At 40.0% G+C, this 19,897-nt stretch overlaps 1 protein-coding gene across 3 annotated transcripts in view; it reads left to right on the top strand.

The window, feature by feature from the left end:
- Positions 1 to 536: 536 nt before the first annotated feature.
- Positions 537 to 19,897, top strand: part of ARIH2 (ariadne RBR E3 ubiquitin protein ligase 2) — a 1,499,383-nt gene continuing 1,480,022 nt past the window's right edge. For 2 of the 3 annotated variants that reach the window (XM_044078755.1, XM_044078752.1), the window contains exon 1: positions 537 to 674. The gene's annotated coding sequence lies outside the window, so the exon portion shown is untranslated. Of the gene's footprint in view, positions 675 to 713; positions 733 to 19,897 lie in introns of those variants that run through there. The other variant, XM_044078753.1, reaches the window with a different exon arrangement.

Raw genomic sequence — 19,897 nt, 5'->3', positions numbered from 1 at the left:
CAACTAAAAACGAAATCTGTAACAAACTGCTTATCTCATAGCTCTTAACAAATCAGGAACAAATTTTAACATATTCATGGGAAATTCCAGAAGAACTCAGTCACAAGCAGGGACATTTAAAATTTTACTGCTATTAATTTGAGACCACCGTCCGCCTGCGAGAACCCAAAGTAAAAGGCACCTTCCTCAGTTAGTTACCACACAGCAAAACCTATGCGATGCACCTTACACAGAATTCCACCCAGCTATTATGGGTTGCCATTTTCAAATTCCTTTCTGATGGGGCAACTTTTGCACATCTATGGCACAACTCGCCATATATCGTACAGTTGTTGATAGAAAAGTTACGGGTTATTAAACCATGCCTATGCTGTTAATATTCTATATATGGGAATTCTTGATGCTAAAAGACCAATTACACAAATCTTAAAAAGACAAAAAAATATATAGCGCATATAATTTACAAGTACCGGAGTCCCTACATACGTCATTCATACGATTACATGGGAATGTATTTGGCGTTGGTAGTTTATTTCGGAAGTGACGTCACTCGAATTGAGATCGCTTCCCGTGTGTAGTTGAGGGAAAGAAAGCTTTGCTTCTGGTTTAAGAAAGAGGGATACGGAACGTAGTAAAGCTTAGCAGTCACGTTGCTTCGAGAGATATAAACTTGGGTAGGAGTTGTGTTCACTTTATTGGCAGTCGATTATTGTTTTGTGAGTACTGAACAACGTGAGTGTAAAAGTTCGATTCAGAACTACGGCCTTGTTTACGTACGTTTATGGGGGGGGGGAGGATGGTATGGAAGTAAAGGAAGCTGGGGGGGTCATGGTGTAAACTCAAGGTGGGACTCAGAGGAATAAGAGAGATACCGTAGTTATGAATATGATGCCCTTTTTCACTTGCCTTTCTTGTTAAGGAGGAGAAAACGGAGGGGGGGAGGATTTGGTGTACGTTGATATTTTGCCCTGGGAACCTGTTGGCTGAGTGCCAGGTAGTAACTCACAGTGGGTAGAGGTCCTAAAGTTTACGTCCAGCCGCTAGTTCGGGTGACAGTGTAGCTTATGAAGTGCAGGATCATGTGTATTTTAAAGTTAAGTAATCTCTTGTTAGATTGTGACTAATGGTTGGCAATGAGTATATCACTGATGTTTTTGGGATGGCACTGCAGTGTTTTGTATCTGTTTGATATCGAGGTGTACCCCAGATGTGATTGTATTCTTTTGTTAATTTTGCATATTATAACACATTTTTTTCTTGAAGAAATGATCGCCTCAATTTTTGAGATCGTGTTTCTTTATTGTGATGACATTGCCAGAACTTTGTGCTAGAGTTTGTTGGGGAAGGGAATACCTTGTGAGTTCTGCATTTAGACTTTCTTTGTAACGTACTGTGTTAAATTTGGTGTTTTGTATGGTTAAGACTTGCAATTTTCCTCTTAGTTTCCATTTATTTGCGTATTACGTTTATGAATACTGATTCCAAATGTGTTGAAAATTTTCTGATTATGCAATTTACTGTACCGTTGTTGCTCATTGTATGAAGTGGACTGCTTCATTAGCTTAACTGTCAGCTTTTCAGTTTTTTAGTTGTCATCGCCATATTTCATACCATAACAGTAATAATTTGTTAACTGAGTAACATTATTTGTTTTGTATCAGTTTCACTTGCCTTTCCATTCATTGATTATTCCACGATTTGTCTAAAATCTCTACATTTCTTCATGTTGGATTCTGGGTTATAACAGTGTCAGTAACATTGATTTTTTTTTTTTTTTTGCATTGCAAAGTAATGAATTTTAAATGGTGATTGAGGTGCTCATTTGGGGCATCCCATTGGTCATATGTCTTCTGCATATATACAGACCTGCCCTTATTTATTATGTAATAGAATCATATAGGGTGTGTCTATCAAAGTTTGGTACAAGGTATGGTTCAATGTCCTGCCCTGATAAATCACAGGAACAGGCTTCACAGCACAACTGATATGTCCAGTTGAGTTAACTCATTTTACTGCACTTTGGATATTTTGATGTTAATTGTAGCTAGATTCTGTTCAACCCATTGCCCCATAGATTCCTGTGTTTTGCAATAATCTCTGCACCCTCAGCCTGTTCAGAAAAAAAAGTATTCCTTTCATTCATTATCCTGTCTGGAAGAACTAGATCTTCACACTCTCTCATAGTCACTAGTTTCCACACCCATCTCTTTTTGTTTACATGCATCACTTTCCTTGAAATCTGTATCTAAAAATGAATGCAAACAGTATTAGTTACCAATAATGGCACTCCTTTTGATTTTGCTCACTAACCAATGTCTTAATTTCTGATTTTATATTCTTTATACTTGCACCATTTATCTATACTTAGTGTTCTTTTTTTCATGATGCTGCCTTCGTATTTCCATTTATTTTCCGTTTTAAACTTTTTGTCAGCGTTTATTTTTATGTAATGGAGAATGACCTATACAATTCAGCTTGTTGTCTTCTTGTGTATAGCACAGAAGTTGAATATTTTCAATATTGGAAACCAGGATCTGCCCTACTTAATAGGTTCATATGTATAAAAGTCTTATTCTTCAGACCAGTAGTTTTTTGTTTTGTCATGCTGAGCTGTTGCCCTCCATGCACCTAAAGTGTTTTTGAGCCTCCTTTAGGGATTGGAAAATTACTTTGGGTGCCCCTAAAATAAGTATTCTGTAGTCTATTTTAAAATGTAGCATGCTTTGTTTAGTAGTTGGTGTCAAGTTGGAATTGTTAGAATGGCTTTCCCTTTTTTTTTTTCTCCTGCATGAGTCACCCCCCCTGCAACAAAAACATAACTTGTTTGACTACCTTACTTTTCTCCCAGTTTGCAGAAAAGCTCAAGTTGCTGATTTGATGGATGTCACTACATTACCAAGTTGTTCTTACACCTTCCTCCACGAATTACATCAGACTTTTTTGAGTTTTCTTGTTGATTTGTTGCGGGAGTGTACAGTGTATGCCTAGATTACATATGGATCAGATGGATGTCCTCCTTGAATTCTGATGAGTCATTTTGTTTTTAATTTTTATTTATCCACTTATTTTTTAGATGAACATTTTACCTTAAAATGTACTCCAGGTTTAGAGCTCATCACAAAGCAATTTATGAAATAGGTAGCAAGTAAATGTTGAATAATTTCAACTTTTTGATGAGACAGATTAAGATATTTTTAACTTACAGGTATTAAGATAGAATTCTGTAACAAATAAGTTGCAACAAAACGTTTAAAAAATGCTTACAGAATACAGCACAATGCTTTGTGTGCCATTTATGTAGTGCATACACCTGGTATAAAAATGAAAAACTTAATTTGTTACTGTAGGTTTTTCTGGTATTGAGAATGTGAATTTGTAAACTGCAGCAGATATGTATCTGCCTGAAGAATGTGAATTTGTAAACTGCAACAGATGTTTCTCTGCCTAAATAATCGTGTTATGTGCTTTTAACAATGTATTTATCTTGGGTACATTGTTTATCAGATTCATTTTTTTGTGGTAGTTTTTGATATCTTTTTAACAAGTGGACTGTGCAGATAAGCACAGTGGTAATTTGAATAACTACTAACAGCCATCTTGTATAAATAACTTGATTGTTTTGTATGTTTAACTGTGTGATGGACTGATTCAGAGGGACTCATTTCAACCACTTCTGGGCCGTAGGAAAAGTAAAAACAAGATCCAAAGTAGCCCACACACACAGTTGCAGAACATTAGTCAGAAAAGTAGCCTAACATTGTATCGGAGGCATAAAATGGCATAATAGTGTGCATACTGCGTTTAAAGTCATGATTTGGTACAAACTGGAAAAAAAGTAAGTATAGTTACATATAGAAGTAAGAGGTAAGGCCTAGTTTTCATTGAGGAAAGTACTGTACTTTGAATTATTATTGCAAGACGTATAACAAAAAGCGCAGAGAGAAATGGAATTTAACCCAGAATTTCAGCAGCAGAAAAGAGAACAAAAACAGTACACTGCTAATTGTGTGTTAGTTGGGAACAGTTTCTGTGGTGTGTGTGCGTGCAAGCATAGGGGAGATTGCAGTGGATTGCTCTGTCTGATAGCAAAGAGCTGAATGAAGTGTGTTACTGTAGCATTATTTGATCATGATGACACATATGTGGTGTAAATAATCAGGAAAAGTAACTAACTAGCAGATGTCTGTGTATGCAAGCAAACTGGGTTTGCCGTGGGTTGCACTGCATACATCTGATAGTAACCAGCTGAAATTGTAATACCTGTTTATTTGATCACAGTCTGACATCTGTGGTGTACCGTATCTACTAATTGGTAGTAGTTGTTGGTTACATTTGTATGGGAGGTTGTACTGGATTACACTGTATGTGTTAGTCAGCAGCAAGCCACAGTATATTAATGTGGGTGTTTATGTATTCATTTGATCTCAGTCGGAGATCTGAGGAGTACACAGTCAGTATAGTGATTGTAATTAATGTACACATTTGTGCTTGTGTACACGCTGTTTGTAATGGTGTGTGTGTCAGCAAAAAAAAAAAAAACTATATTGACATCTCTTGTGTATTTATTTATTTGCTCACTGACATCTAGGGTGCGCACAGTCAGTGAAGTTGGTAGCCACTGGGGTTCTAATGGGTTGACAGTGACGTAGCCACAGTACTAAATATCTTCTTGTTGCTGTCAAATGCGTACAGTCAACGTATTGTGTGTGTAGCTAAGTTCTGGAAGTTGGAGCAGAGGATTAATGCTGTGAGCTGTAGTTCCTGTGGTACAGGGTTTGATTCCCTCAGGTCTCATTTGCTTGCTTGTTGCAACAGCAAAGACAAGTGGCAAAAAAATCCACTCGTGCAAATACGACCGCCACAGATAAAAAAAAATTCAAACCCCCCCCCCCCCGCTTTTCATCTTGATTACAAAGTTTATCTAAACATACAAACTCCCCATAGGGGAGTGCAGAACTAAGATGGGGGTGCCAACTACTGCTATACAAAAAAAAAATACTTTTATTAAATTTCCAATGAACAGATGTTGTATGGGCTTGAACAATGAGTGTAATTGGAAATATGTGATTTAGTAATTAACACTTATTTAATTAATTTGTATACCTGTTTGTGGGGATCCCCTACAATTTACCGAAACGCCACAACGCCGAAACACAAATCACCGACACCAAAGGACCGGCAACACAGATGACTGACAAGGTGAGAACCCGACGGACTCGATAAGTGTGCGATAGAGTGAGGGATTTAGTGTTAGGGAGCGGACAGGTAAGTGTGCGATAGTGACGGAATATATGTTTAAGGGTGGGTTAAGTGAGTTAGGGTTAGGGTGCAGGTAGGGTGTGTGTGCGATAGTGACGGACTGTGGGTTTAGGGGTGGGTTAAGTGAGTTAGGGTGCGGGTAGGGTAAGTGTGCGGTTGTGTCGGACCTTAGGGTTTGGGTTAAGGTTAGTGCATGTATGGTTGTGTGTATTGTCGGTATTGTGTGTTGTCGGTCTTTTGGTGTCGGTGATTTGTGTTTTGGCGTTGTGGCGTTTCGGTAAATTGTAGGGGATCCGTTTGTGGGTATATATGTGGGTGTAACACCATGCCTTTTTACTCCTTGAGGGCATTTTTGCCGAGGTGCTAGAGAGAATAAAATTTGGTATATTTTATTTTGCTTGTGAAGTTTGTGTTATTTTTTTAAATGTGGCAGTTGTATTTGCTCACTTGGACATTCTTACCTGGTTGCCCACGAAAAGGGATCATCTCCAGTGGGTCTGCCTGATTTAACAAATGAGTGTTGTATTATGTTATAACTTGTTTCTTAATAAAACAAAGCTTATACTCTTATCTAGTAGCAAAACACCTAAATCACCTATTTCTTGCGGTCGCAATTGACAACTGTATAAAGTTCGACACTTGGCTCTAACTATCAAAACAGTCCACATTAAGCTGGGCTCACTTTACAAAGTCAGGCCGTACATAACCAACACCACCATACATTCCATAGCCAGGACACATCTACTCTCCACCCTTCTATACTCCTCACCAATATTGACAAATCTCAGAAAAACGTATTTAAACAAATTGGAGTCCTGTTATAATAAAATTGCCAGGTTTGCTACAAACCACCCTTACAAGACCACACCACTGCTCTGCATTACACCAACTAAAATGGATCAAGCTACCCAATCATCTGCCTTCAACCAACTAATTTTCAGTCATTACATCATTCACCACCCCAGTAATTGCCCTGCGCTCAGGGAGTCAGACTCTTACTAAAAGTAACTAACTCCAACAATAGTTATGGAGATTCTCTGTTCTCCAACCAATCATCAAAGTCCTGGAATTTCATGGCTTTGAACATACTAAATACTACAAACGCATCCAAATTCAAACTCCTCTTTAGGGAACACCTAACCAATAACTGGCTTTGCTCCTGCACCAATCCAGGCTGATCATACTATACTGTTTTCCTAATTCCATTGTCTAACATTCTTTGTCTTCTTTCACTGTACTCTAAATATATCTATTTGTATCCAATTTCGTTATTCTACCACTCTCTACTATAATTGCTTAAATAGTTGCTATGATATTGCCTAATAAATTGCAGAGGTGATATTTTTAGTGTATATGTTTTATAGTATAGTAGTAATACCCACCTGTATTTTGTCTAGCTTCAGTACTATCTCTGGGTATTTTGTCATGTTACCCATTTGTTGCATTGAAATTTTTGTTTATGTATAGTTGTTTCTATAATGGAATTGCATGTTTTTACTTAGGGCTACTTCTCTCCAATCTCTCTCTTTTTTTTTTTTTTTTTTTTTTGTAGTGGAGCTTTTCTCCCTGGGCCTCCACTGAAAATGGGCCCATGGCCCAGTTGGACTTTCCCATTAAACAAATGTAAAATAATTAATTTGATTACAATTGGACAAGAGCCTGTACGTAGTAAATTGGCTGTAATTAGTGTGCTGTTCATGTGCACATGCTGGAAGGGGGTTGCAGTGAATTGCACTGTAGAAGTCTGACAGTAACAAGCTGAAATATGTTACTGTCGCCATTGTTTATTTGATCATAGTTTGGTATCCAAGGTGTACAGCCATCAAACTGATTGTTATAGGGTGTATGTTTGCGTATGTAATTGCTGTGGGTTGCAATGTATGCTTCTGAGAGCAACAAGCTGAAGTAAATTATTGTGACCAGTATTTATTCAGTTGGTCAGAATTGGACATCTAAGTTATGCACAGTGAAGTGGCTATAATTGGCAAGGAGGTGTTTGCGGATGAAATGGATGGACCTTTATTTGTTTTGTTGCACAGTATTTTTTTCTGACTTGGCAGTGATTGTGTGTGTGTGTGTTTGAGTAAAACGATAATATGTTGGCGTGACCATTATTGTTACCTTTTATTTGATCACAGTTGGTCTGAGGTGAGTGCAGTTAATAAAGGGGCTATACTGAGTGGGTCTGCAGCATTCTGTGGATAACAGACCCCAGCTGTCTGAGGAGTTAAATATTTATCTGCCATAACATAGCTCTGTCCCATTACATCTAGTCCCACTTATTCATTTGCTTCATGCAGTTCCCACCCTTGCTTTTGAAGTCACCAGCTGCTGGTGGTCTCATTAGAGAAGTGCTCAAAATATGAAAACTGAACTGTAGTAACTGATCTTCCTTGATATGAAAGTTGACATTCACAGAGTCAAGGTTTATGATGTACATAAGGAACAACAATAGCAATGTCTTTTGGCTTTTCCTGGTTAGGGGTCGCCACAGCATATTGATTGGCAGTGGAGTTTTTACGGTGTTGATTTTCCAGCCCAGCACTCAACCTTCAGAGAAGGCACACACACACTCCTACCTGCGTGTCTTTAACTCTCACTCATCCGCATGGAGGACGTGCAGACTCTGCACAGAAGGCAGTCCAGCAGAGAACCTCTTGCTGTGAGGCAACAACGTTAACCGCTGTACCACAGTGACCTTTCACATAACAATATTATTATAAATAGCTGCAAACAAGATTCAACTTGTATATAGTAATATGGACAGTTTTGAGTTGTCTGTTCAAAATGTAACCATTTGGTTGAGAGAAGAGTGGCAGAACTAAATTCAAACTGATGATGCAGTCATGTGAGTTACAAACAGCAGAAGGTAAAAGTCCCTTAGTGGAATCCCAGTGTTCAAAACTTTAGGCGCATATAGTTTATAAAAAAAATGGTTGGTGTTCATTTACATGGCGAGAATGGGGGCCCAGGTGGAAAATGTACTTTTTCTTGGTGTTCCTGAATTGTAGGAAAAATATATGGTTTGTAAAACAGTATTTTAATGATGCATTGTAACTACCAGTGGATATAGCTAAACAAACCATAGCTTTTGATAGATTCCACAGAACTGCTCCTTTTCATGTTCTATACTAGTGAAATTCTTAGGACTTCTTCTCTCTCTCGGCTTTACCCAGTTAGGGGTCGCCACAATGGATCACCTTGTCTGCTCATGAATGGCAGTGGAGCTTTTACGGTGTCGAGTTGCAAGCCCGGCGCCCAATCTTCCACAGAAGGCGCACACGCACGCACTCATGCCTAGGCCCAATTTTAGCATGTCCAGTACACTTGCAGCATGTCTTTGGGGGATGTGGGAGGAAATCGGAGCACCCGGAGGAAACCCCCATGACCACAGGGAGGATGCGCAGACTCCGCACAAAATACACCCCCGCTGAAGATCGGACTGGAGAGCCTCTTGCTGTGAGGCGACAGTGCTAACCACTGTACCACTACTAATAGTGACAAATACTTTCCGAAGCTATTAAGAGGAGGAAGTCCAATGATAGTGGAGCTGAAATAACTATTTATTCAGATTTTCCTCATCATTTGGTGAAAATTAGGAAATGTTTGCAGTATTTTTTTGCTGGGGGAGGGCATGGTATAATTATTCAGCTGCTGAGATTTGTTCACAAACGTTTGATTTTTAAACCTTTTCCTCCACCAGGGCATTTCCCTGGTCCCATGCGGTGTGTGCTTGCCACCTAACACCCTCTCGCATAACAAGGGCAGCCCATTCCTTGTCCGCTCTAACCCAGCATCTTGGACAGCTACTACTAGTGCATAACAGCGGCTCCCTCCTGCAGTCTACAAGTTATCTTATCCCAAGTAACATAGTGCAGGTGATTGCCTATGGTTTTTAAATGTTGTTTTTTCTCCTCTCTAATACTTTCTGGCTGCACACACGCACGGACAGGCAGTATTCCGAGCCATTTTCATGCTTCTATAATTGAATCTAAGTAATCCAATTAGTGGTGTTGCTTCCCTTTCTGGCCACTAGATGGCATTCTGTTACTGCACATAGTAAGCTCCTTCTGTCCAAACCAAAAAGCAAGATTATTTATTTATTTATTTGCAGTTGGTTTACCAGGATATTTACCAGGATAGTCCATTGGGCCAAAGCGAACCCGGTTTCAATGGAGTCCTGGGGAGAAAATCTCCATAAACAATCAAGGTTACAAAATGATGTAGATAATAAGTTTACATGTGTTATAGCGCAGACCAAAGACAATTAATATAACAGTATGATATAGATTGAAAATTATACAATTAGATTAGACAAGAACAAACATTGCAAACAGTGTAGGTTTTAGATAAATGAACAGGTAGTGCAGAAATTTTAAGGAATGATTACAAGATATATACAGGAACATTAATATATAGGAAGTTTGAAGTAAGAGGTGTACACTAGAATAATATCCAGTTTGCAAGTAATTAACAAACAGTTTATGAGTTTGAAGAGAAGTTAGAAGGAGCAATGTTAATGAAAAAGAGGGGAAAAAGAAAATTTGCAGTGTGAGTTATGTAGGGTGGCAGCTGGAGCATTCCCACTAGGATACTAGGTATGCGTGGAGTTTTTTTGAAGATAGAGTAAATAGGGGTAGCACGAATGTAGGTAGGGAGTTCCAGAATCATGCTAGACTAAAGGATAGAAGGTGTTTGCCTGGGGGGCGAGCTGGTTTGTATATTTCTAGAATATTTTGGTTATTGGACCGTAGTACTCTGTCAGGTAGATGCATTTTAAAGGCAGAGGAAAGGGAGGGACAGAGTGAGGGGGTGAGAATGAGCTTGTGTGCTAAAGTGAGTTGGGTATAGATAAGGTGATTAGGTAGTTCTAGCCGGTTTAGTTTATGGAGAGAGGAACAATGGTGAGTGGAGGACTTATGGCTAGTAGTGAACTTGGCGATTTTGTTGCAACAACATGAGAGTTGAGTTTTCAGAGAGGATTGTAGATTAGTTAGGAGTGGAGCTCCATAGAGAAAGGAGGGTATCAGAGAGGATGTAGAGAGGGTGAGTTTAGTGGTGGGTGTAAGATAATGGTTTTGTCGATATAGCATACCTAGTTTTTGATGTTTTTTTTTATATTTAGTTGTATGTGGGAATTAAATTTAAGCTGATTGTCAATTAGCACGCCAAGTAGCTTGGTCTCTGATACCAATTCCAGAGTTGTGTTATGACTAGTGATACAAAATGCGTTTTTGTTGAAAGGGGTGACTCTAGAGGGAGTAAATACCATTAATTTGGTTTTAGAAGCGTTGAGTGCCAAGTGATTATTTTTCATCCATTGTTCAGTGGTTGAAAAAGCATCTTGAGTTAGCTTTAGAAGTAAAGGGACAGAAGTGGCAGAGCAAATAATAGTTGTCGTCTGCATATTGGATGATGTTAGAGAATGGGATAGAGTTACGGAAGTCATTAATAAATATGGAACCTTGGTGTATTAAGGAATGAGGAAGTGGCTTTTTTCCATTTTACTGCTTGATATCTGTTGGATAAGTAGTTGGAGAACCAGTTCAGAGAAGATAGAGAATAGGTTAAGCTTGGAGAGTTTAGCTATAAGAAGACTGTGGGAGATAGTGTCAAAGGCCTTAGAGAGATCCAGTAGAAGGGTAGAAACAATATGACCAGAGTCTCGGGATTTGTTTAGTTTCCAGGAAGGAGAGGAGGGCTGTGGCCTGGTCTGAAACCATGTTGTGTGGGAGTTAATTGGTCCTTATCAATGAGGTATGGTAGGAGTTGTAGTTGGATACACTTTTCAAGGAGTTTAGAGATGGGAGACAGGATAGCTATGGGATGAAAATTAGTGACATTGTTATTATTGCCTCCTTTATGTAAGGGTATGATAAAGGCCCTTTTCCAAATTTGGGGGACTGTGCCTTCTTGGATAGAACGGTTTATTAAAATACTAATGGGGTAGGCAATTGCTTCGGCAGCTATGCTGAGGAATTGCGAAGGAATACTATCAGGAGCATTTGAACCTGGTTTCAGTTTTAGAAGGAGTTTTTTATGGTAGAGGTGGGTATGGGTTTTAAAGAGAAGTGAGGAGTGGGAGTGATGAGGAGGGATTGAGAGTGGGATAGGAGGTGGAGGCTGCAGAATGAGAAGATGGGAGTGGGGGTGAACTAGTGGATGGTGGTGGAAGATCCGATCCGCTAATTGGCAGTAGATTTTTACGTACTGGCTTGTCGGGCCTAACGCACAACCTTCAACGAAGGAACTCCCGTTCACGCATGTCGCTACACAGAAGATGCTCTAACTGAGAATTGAATGGGCAACGTTTGTGAGGTGACAACGCTACCGCAGCACCACCACCGCAGTTTAGAAACATAATTGGTCTTCGGTTTTTATTCCCTCAGTCCCAGTTTGCCTACTTTGTGGCTTCAAGGAAGTCATTTAAGCAAACGGTAGTCTTGAGCATAGCTCTTAATTTCTTTGATCAAGAATGAACCACAAAACCAAAAATAGCGAGGGGGCAAAGACCCAAAGTGAGGGACAGCTTTTTAAACATTTTCCTAATCTACTTAGTTAATTCAACAATATGTTTTGAAACTGCGTGTATTTTTTGAACAATAAGAAGTGTGAAGCTTTAACATCTTAACTAAATGTCCAGAAAAGCAAAAAAAAAAAAAAATGAGAGAGCATAAATATGAGGCCAAATTAGGGTCATTGTGTAACAGACAGTTGAAAGGCTTGCTCCTGCATAGTCTGAAAACGGTTTGTACGGTCAGTGTTCTACCCTGCTTAATGAACTTAATGAAAATAAGTACTACAGATGACACGGACTCTTCTCCTGCTTTTCCAGATTAGTACTTTTCCTTCATATTCAACCCTTCACCCCCCTTTGTTCTAAACAGCTTTCTCCCATTTGTTAATACTTTTTCATGTTGAGGCTGTCGCCCTTCCCCATGTCATTGCCTGGTCTTGGGCCTCCTGATGTTTTTTGATAATGCATGCCCTGACCACCCCCCCCCCCCAAAAAAAAAAAAAAAGCTGTAGCTTTGCTCCAAAATTGTGTGACTGAATGTCAAACAAGTAAAACAAGGTTGGAAGTTGATTTTATCTCTAAAGTGTTACATTTTGAGAGGTATGGGATAGAAGAGCTTTTCTGCTCTTTATTTACTTGCATAGTTACCTGTCCTTGTGTTTATCTGTCTGCCTTTCAAAGTGAAGAAATGGACATGTTTCTGTACATATGGGGGAGAAAAATGTGCAGAAATCGCCCCTTATGAACAGCAACATAGGCTGCCTAGTTTGCTTATGCAAAAGGATGGGCATGCCACTTAAAGTTGAAACTTTTAAGACTTCTATTGTTTTTTTATTTTTTCTGACTGACTAGACGCAAAAAGGGTGATAGTGTAGAGCGCTGTCCTCCATGGTATGCACAATAACCGACGTTTACCCACAGTGTAACTTGTATTACACCCCTATTGCTGTGTCGTACATATTTAGTTGATTATTTTAATGATTATATACATATGTATCTTATAAACATATTCTCTCTCTATGTAATGAATATTCATAAAAAACTGACCACAGCTGCTGAATAAATAAATATGTACGTACACTGCATTAATGTACCCAACAGTAAGATGTGTGACACTGCATAAATGTACCCAACAGTAAGACGTGTGAAACTCTTGCACCTACCATTATTGTCTGAACCTGTAATCCTTAGTGATTACTGGAAAATCAAAATGTTATGAAGGGTAAAAAAATAAATAAGATGAAAAATGAGTTATGTTCTGTAAAATCAGGAATATTTGACAGATATGTCCGGGGTTGTATGTAACACTGCTTTGTATATAAAATCAAAAGCAACATTTCAGCTTACCGTGAGTCTGACTATTCTAAGTGACTACTTTGCCCAACATGTATAAATCCGTTCTTTCAAGCAGGTGACTTGTTAGTTAAGGTTAATTTATGCATGATGTAGTAGATTTGCATGTCAGTCGCATTAGGAGTGCCTAAACCTATTCAGACTGAAAGGGGTGGTAGCGTTCTACATTTACAATGTAAAACATAGTGTGCATTTTTTTTAATGTAAAACATAGCGTGCATTTTTTTAATGGTGCTGTTTCTGTAGTAAAGTCTCTCCTCATTTCTGCGTTACCACTCACAGTTAGGAATGAATTGGCTTTCTCTAAAAATTTCATTTTGACTGTGGAAGAAGTACGTTATAGAAAATCACCCTTTGTTTCTTGTGCACACCTGTTTAAAACTATTGAAGAATAAAAGGAAGTAATTGTTTCAACAAATAGGTGTTAACCCAGTGGTAATGAAGTTACTGATGGGCAAGTGTAAGAGTGTAGGTAAAGTGTCATGTTGTAGGCAGACGCATACATTACAAGCTGGTTTAGATTTGTATCAACAGTCCAGATATTTTTTAATAGCTGAAAAATCTGACACTGAACTTCAGTATGCACAAGGCAGATTATTGAAGATGGCACCAGGTTGTGGCTGAAAAAGTTTTTTGGACTAACCTGGTTAAGTAGTAATCAAGTGAATGACTAATGAAACCACATAGTAGGAAGTTGATGCTACTGTATACAGAAAAGTAATATGAGAGCCTGAGCTTTGAAGTTGCAGCGGATGGTGCAGGTCAGTGTCTGTACATGGCGTCTTTATGAAGTATCAGAAGCAGCCAGGGCCCTGTGTGCGCACGTGTGTATGTTTTATTTATATATATATATATATATATATATATATATATATATATATATATATATATATATATATATATATATATATATATATATATATGTGTGTGTGATATGATTTGTTTTTCAGCCTTAATACTGTGAATGTTTTTAAGCTTCATCCTGTAATTCTGATGTCGAGCCCTGCAGTTACTATGTAATATTTTATGATGTAAGCAAATTGTTGCAGTACAGCAGTGTTTTTTTACCCAATTAATGAAATCAGATAAGTAGCAAGTAAATATATTTAATGATGTAGAAGAAAGCAGAAAAAAATCCTAGAAGTTTTGCAGTGTTATGTTTGCGTTGCCTTGAATAAAATGTAGTGCAAACGATAAGGTGAGCAGAACAAAGTTTTTATTTATTTATTTTTGCAAACTGTATTTAAAATGCACAACACCACAGCAAGCAGGAAATGGTCCAGCCTTCCTCTTTTTGTTTTCTTTAGATAGATTTCCTTTCTCTTAATACGTTATCTGTTTTACATAAAAAAAAATTTATTGCAGTGTGATGTGGTTCCAATTATGACTTTTTGTTCCAAGGTTCATAGGATGATACTAAGCTATTGGCCCAGAGGCCCTTATAAGCCTAGCCAAGAATTTCTCCCATGTTCCCACAAAGTCAGCATCTGTTTCCCTGTACAGCAGGGACACGGATGGGATCCCAGATGTGTATTGTCATTTCCCATCCAGTCATCCAGTTTCCTTTTTAAAGAAAGTCAGTGAGGTACTCTGCTTCACATGGAGAGGGAGTGTATTCCACAGGTGGGGGAGTCTTTGGGGCACAAATCTATCCCACCAACAAGTTCTATTGTTAATGTCACAGACCAGGTTGAGGCCTTGTACGTGGGTTGTGCGAGTGGAGTTTGACTTACGGATATGAGATGGCCTTGTATGCCAGACACGGGCCACCACTGAATAGTCTGTACGCGACTGAGTAGAGGGACAGGGCTTTTCGCCTATCTGTATAGGATAGGTGGTTGAGATCCTGGATTTTCTTGGTTAGGAACCTCTGTGGTCTCTCCATCTGCTGTAGGTGCTTGGCAAGATACATGCTGAAGAGGGCACTGTATTCTATAATGGGTCTGATAAGGGAGGAGTACAGGGACATTGACTGCCTTGATCCACCTCATAAGTAAGGATATTTCATCCAGGAACATGTAGAAAGTCTTCTGTACAATGGAGGCAATGTGGTCGTCTAAAGTCAGGTTGCTATCAACCTGGATCCCCAAGTCCCTCTTGATTGAGTGCTTGCTTAGTATGTTGTTAAGGGGATAGTGATGCAATTCTTGGCATTCAATTTGAAGCTGTGCTTCTGGCACCAGTCATTAGTTTGGTTAAAGCCCTCTTGGAGGATGTTGATATCACTAGGGGAATTTAAGACTGTGTCCAGCTTGCAGTCATCTGCAAACTTGGTTAGCCGCAGAGTGCCAATTAGCTACCCATCAGGTAACATGCAGGTTGATGCCTAACTGGGAGAGTTCATCTATTATGCCCTAGTGGGGGAATAGTGTTGAAGGCTTTGGCTAGGTCAAAGTAGATGGTGTGCACAGTCTTCCCCTCATCTGTGGATTTGGTGACCGTTTCGAAGAAGTTGGGCAATTTAACAGGCATGATTTCCTTTTGACAAAACCAGATTGTGTGGGGTCAAGTGTTTGGAGGTTGCCAATGTCCTTTGTTTTTAAGGTCCATGGTAATGCATTCCATGGTCTTGCATATCGGACTAGTTAAGGCTGATGGGTCTGTAATTTCCTGGTCAGTGGACAAAGGTACCTTTGTGTAGAAGGATGACAGTGGCTGTCCCCTATTCGGCTAGGACGAAGCTGATGCACAGGCTTTGGTTGAATAGGGTGCTGAGAACTCATGCCTGAGTTCATGTAGGATGCAGCCAGGGATGTTGTCTGGTCCCATGAAGACTGTATTTGTTGCCTTTGAGGGGGCATTAAAGACCTGCTCCATGGTGATGAGGGGAGGTGGATAGATGTTGATGTCCTAGTTTACTGATGGGGGTGGGTGAAGTTTTCACTGATCCTGTCTGCCAGTAGGTTGACTAGTTATGGCGTTTGTGTATGTGGTGTTCTTGACAACCAGTTCAGAGCAGATTTGGGTGTTACCTTTAAGATTGCGGATGTATGTGAAGAAGGCCTTGTGATTGTCCTTGGTGGATGTGGCCAATTTGGATTCAAAGTTAGCCTTAGAGGATTTCACCAACGACCTTAATTTGCTTGTTCAGGCAATGGAGAGATTGCTTCCAACTTGGCACCTGCTTCTTCTTGGTCCTGGACAGCAAATTTTTTTTCTTTTCTTAGAGTTTGTTTATTGCTGCTGTCCACCAGACAGTTTTACTCTTCTTGAGGAAGATGATTTGGTCCTGTCAATATTTCTGAGTCCATACAGCTATGTAGGTGCTCAGTTTTTTGGTGTAGGCTTGGACATGAGTGCTAGTTCCAGCTGAAGGGACAGTGGCTGTGAAGCTGCTTATACCTGCTCTGAGAAGATTGCAGTCAGCTTTGGAAAAAAAAAAACATTTTTTTGTTTGTTTGACCTTGACCGGGGTCAGGGGAGACGATGACTTTGAAAGTGATCACCTTATGGTCGAATCTTACCAAGTAGGAAGACAGTAGGGGGTGCTAGAGTGGCTACTCATGTTGGTTAGTACCAGCTGTAGGATATTTTCACTTCTTGTGGGAGTGTTGACCAACTGATCCAGTGCATTGGCATTAATGAAGTCGAGGAATCTCTGGGTGTTCATGTTTGTGCCAGAATAGGTCTTCCACTCTGTGGTTGGGTAGTTACATCACCCAGGATCAGGGTGGAGGGTCGAATCTTGATGGATTCAAGTAAGTCCAGGTAGGTGGAGTGGGTGCCCTGAGTCATGGTTGGGGGTCTGTAGCTAGCTATGACTTGCATAGGTGTTTTGTCAACAGTTAACTATACTTTGAGTGTTTCCTGTCATCATTCTGTTTGACAAGCCTGGAGTTGTGCTGTGTGTCTTTGATAAATATTGAAACTCTACTTCCTTTGGCTTTGTAGCCCTTCATTTGTGGTCTGAAAGTATGGTAGGATGAGTAACCTGTGCTCTCTGCAGCTTTGAACCAGGTTTCAGTGACTGCACAAATATTAGCATCTTCCAGAGCAAGTAATCCTTGCAATGAGTGCAGTTTCATGCCAAGACTCCTAGCTTTTAGCAGCATGACCGTTAAATTTCATTTAGAAGAATTTTTCACGTCAGTAGTTTTGTTCTCATGACTTTGCCTAAGAAAGGCACTGTGGGGGAGGAAAGAACCTTTGCCAGAAGTCCGAAGCCCAGGGGACACCGATGAAGGCCATCTCTGGCAAAGCATCGTGGTCTTGTCAGTCATGTCCTCCCAGGCTGTCGTGTACTGGATCCCCCTGAAATTATACCAGAAACTAAAGTCAGTTATTTTCTGTTTGTATTGAGGCATCATTCTGATGGTAGGATGCTTCTTAAGGCTAGGAACATACCTGCCTGGGACACACATTCAGCGAACTCGGTCATATCTCTTTATATAGTCCACAGAGGTACATCTCAAGTCATTCTCGCCAATGGACTATGAGCCAATTTACTATGACAGAGTCCTAACAGTACTTGTTAAGAGAGTTGAGTGCATGCATGATATGGCGGATTCTAGAAGCTGATAAGCAACTTCCTGTGACTTTCTCCTTATCTTGCCTGGTGAGGGGTACATCTGTGTGTCTCGCAACAAGAGTCCTCTATGACTGGTATGTTTTTCTATGACTGGTATGTTTGGTTTGTGGCTTGGCCTTAGAGGCCATGTGACATGGGCTTGTGTGTGGTGCTTGGTGCTGTGGGTTATGATTTGTGTTTTTGCTTTGGATTTCTCTCTCTTTGTTTAGGTATGCTTTTGTTAAGAACCTCCACAGGTGTGGGCGTTCGAGGTGTGATGTTTGCACAGACAACCTTCTCAGTGCCGGATGTACTGGCTTGTGACTGAGATAGCAAGGATTCTAGGTTCTTAATGTAACTGCATCTCTCGCATATTGTGTTCCTAGGTGGTGGTAGTAGTAGAGGGTTGTCTGTGTACATAAGGCAGTTGCTACACTGTCTTGAGATGCGCATATCAACCAGACTGACAGGAGAAGCCATAGGAAGTTGTTCGTCCTTGGTTCTCAGAATCTGTGGAAGACAGGTCAGAGATAGTAGAGTAGGTACTTTCTGAGGAGAGTACCTATGGGTGTGAGTAGGGCTGAAGAAAATCAGTACACTAGCTGCAAGGGAGGGGCTTGAGTTACACAGGAGTGCTGGCAAGCGAAAAAATGCAGCTAAGCTACCTTGCCAAGGGTTAAAACGGCACAGCTGTGGTGTGCGGCACGCAAACAAACCAAACCTATGCAAGGTTTAAATACCACAAAAATGAAAGTGAATTAGAAACATTGAACTTGACTAGTCAACCCTTGTCCCTGAGCTCTTAGCTAAACACCTTATGCCAGACCAGTTCCTGCCAGTTCACTTACTCCCACTAAATGCAGGCAGGTCCCAGCCAACACAAGATTGCTTAGCCGGAAACACAGGAATCACACAAACAGTTCTGGATGCAGCAAAACTTGTAACCAGACTATGCTAAAGATATTTAAACTCTGTTTTAGGTTCATTTTAATACAGGAGAACAGATACACACTTAAATATAACAGTAGCAAATAGGAGGAAACTGATTTAAACAAATTAACCAATAAAAAGCTCAAAACTGAGCCATGTTCCAGCAAACTTAAATCTGATGAGTTCTGACTGCACACTCCTCCCACTAGGGTGCAGGGGAACCCTCTCCAACAAAGGATGGCCTGGTTTAGTGTATAAAACTTTATATGAACAGAGCTAGATTCACCAGGTCTGAATCTAGTCTACGCTACAGCAAACAAGGTACACCAATTTCAGAAAGACACAGTTCAAATAAGCAGGCACAATAAGCCTTCAACCTGCAATTCTCAACTCAGAAGGGCAGACTCTATCCTCTCCCACAAGACTGTAGACCGCAAAACCTTAATGTAAAATAAGTGGCTTGAAGCCCAAGTGTTTAAACCAAAAGGCTTAGAATAACAGTTACAATTTAATCAGGCTTACTAATAAATGCAATTGAATACTTTTAAGAACAAGCAGCAAAAGAAAGATAAAGTAATGAAGTAGGAAGAAACATAAATACAGTAAAAGCAGATGAATAAAATGCATGTTTTTACGTTAAGTGGGAAGGGGGGAAACAAGATAATTCCAAGGTTAAGAAAATAAGGGGTGGGGATTCCCAAATGATCTCTCTTCTTGGAGACATTATGGATGAAGTGTGGCATGTTTTAGACATGTTAAAAGATGAACCAGTACAAGTAGTAAGGGCACAGGCTAGTACTACTGTTAACTTCTACTGACATGAGCAAACCTTGTGGTCCAGGTTGTTTACAGAGTGGAAGAAGGTATTGTCGTTACAGGAGGAACTGACATTGCCTTACACTGGCACACCTGTCAAGAGTCTTGCTGATTTCACTAAGGACACTGAGGCAGCTTTCATAGATTCCCTTATCTCAGAATCTGTCATGTTCTCCTAAGAAGTAAACCAATATTTTTGTGTGCGCAAGGGTTAGGTAAGACCCTCACTACTTTGGGTGTGAAAGTTTCACCCTCTACAGTAAACCTGTAGCAGGATTAACATGAGCCAGTACTGCATGTCGTTTCGGTATGGCACATGCCAAAAGCAGGAATGCTGGGAAGGTATTTCTCCACACTGTAGTTTCCTGCACGGTCATGAATCCAGAGGACCGTGTTCTTGGTGTTAACAGCTAATGGATAAAAATAATATTGAGACCTTGTCTGACTCTCCCACTCTGGAGAAGTTGTGGGTTGCTTCTTACTTCACTCTATCTCTTGTGAGAGAATTTTCAGGG

This window comes from Protopterus annectens, chromosome 7.part1 (genome assembly GCF_019279795.1).
Source record: "Protopterus annectens isolate FY-2018-M chromosome 7.part1, PAN1.0, whole genome shotgun sequence".
Lineage (NCBI taxonomy): Eukaryota > Metazoa > Chordata > Ceratodontiformes > Protopteridae > Protopterus > Protopterus annectens.
This window is presented reverse-complemented; position numbering and strand designations above follow the sequence as displayed.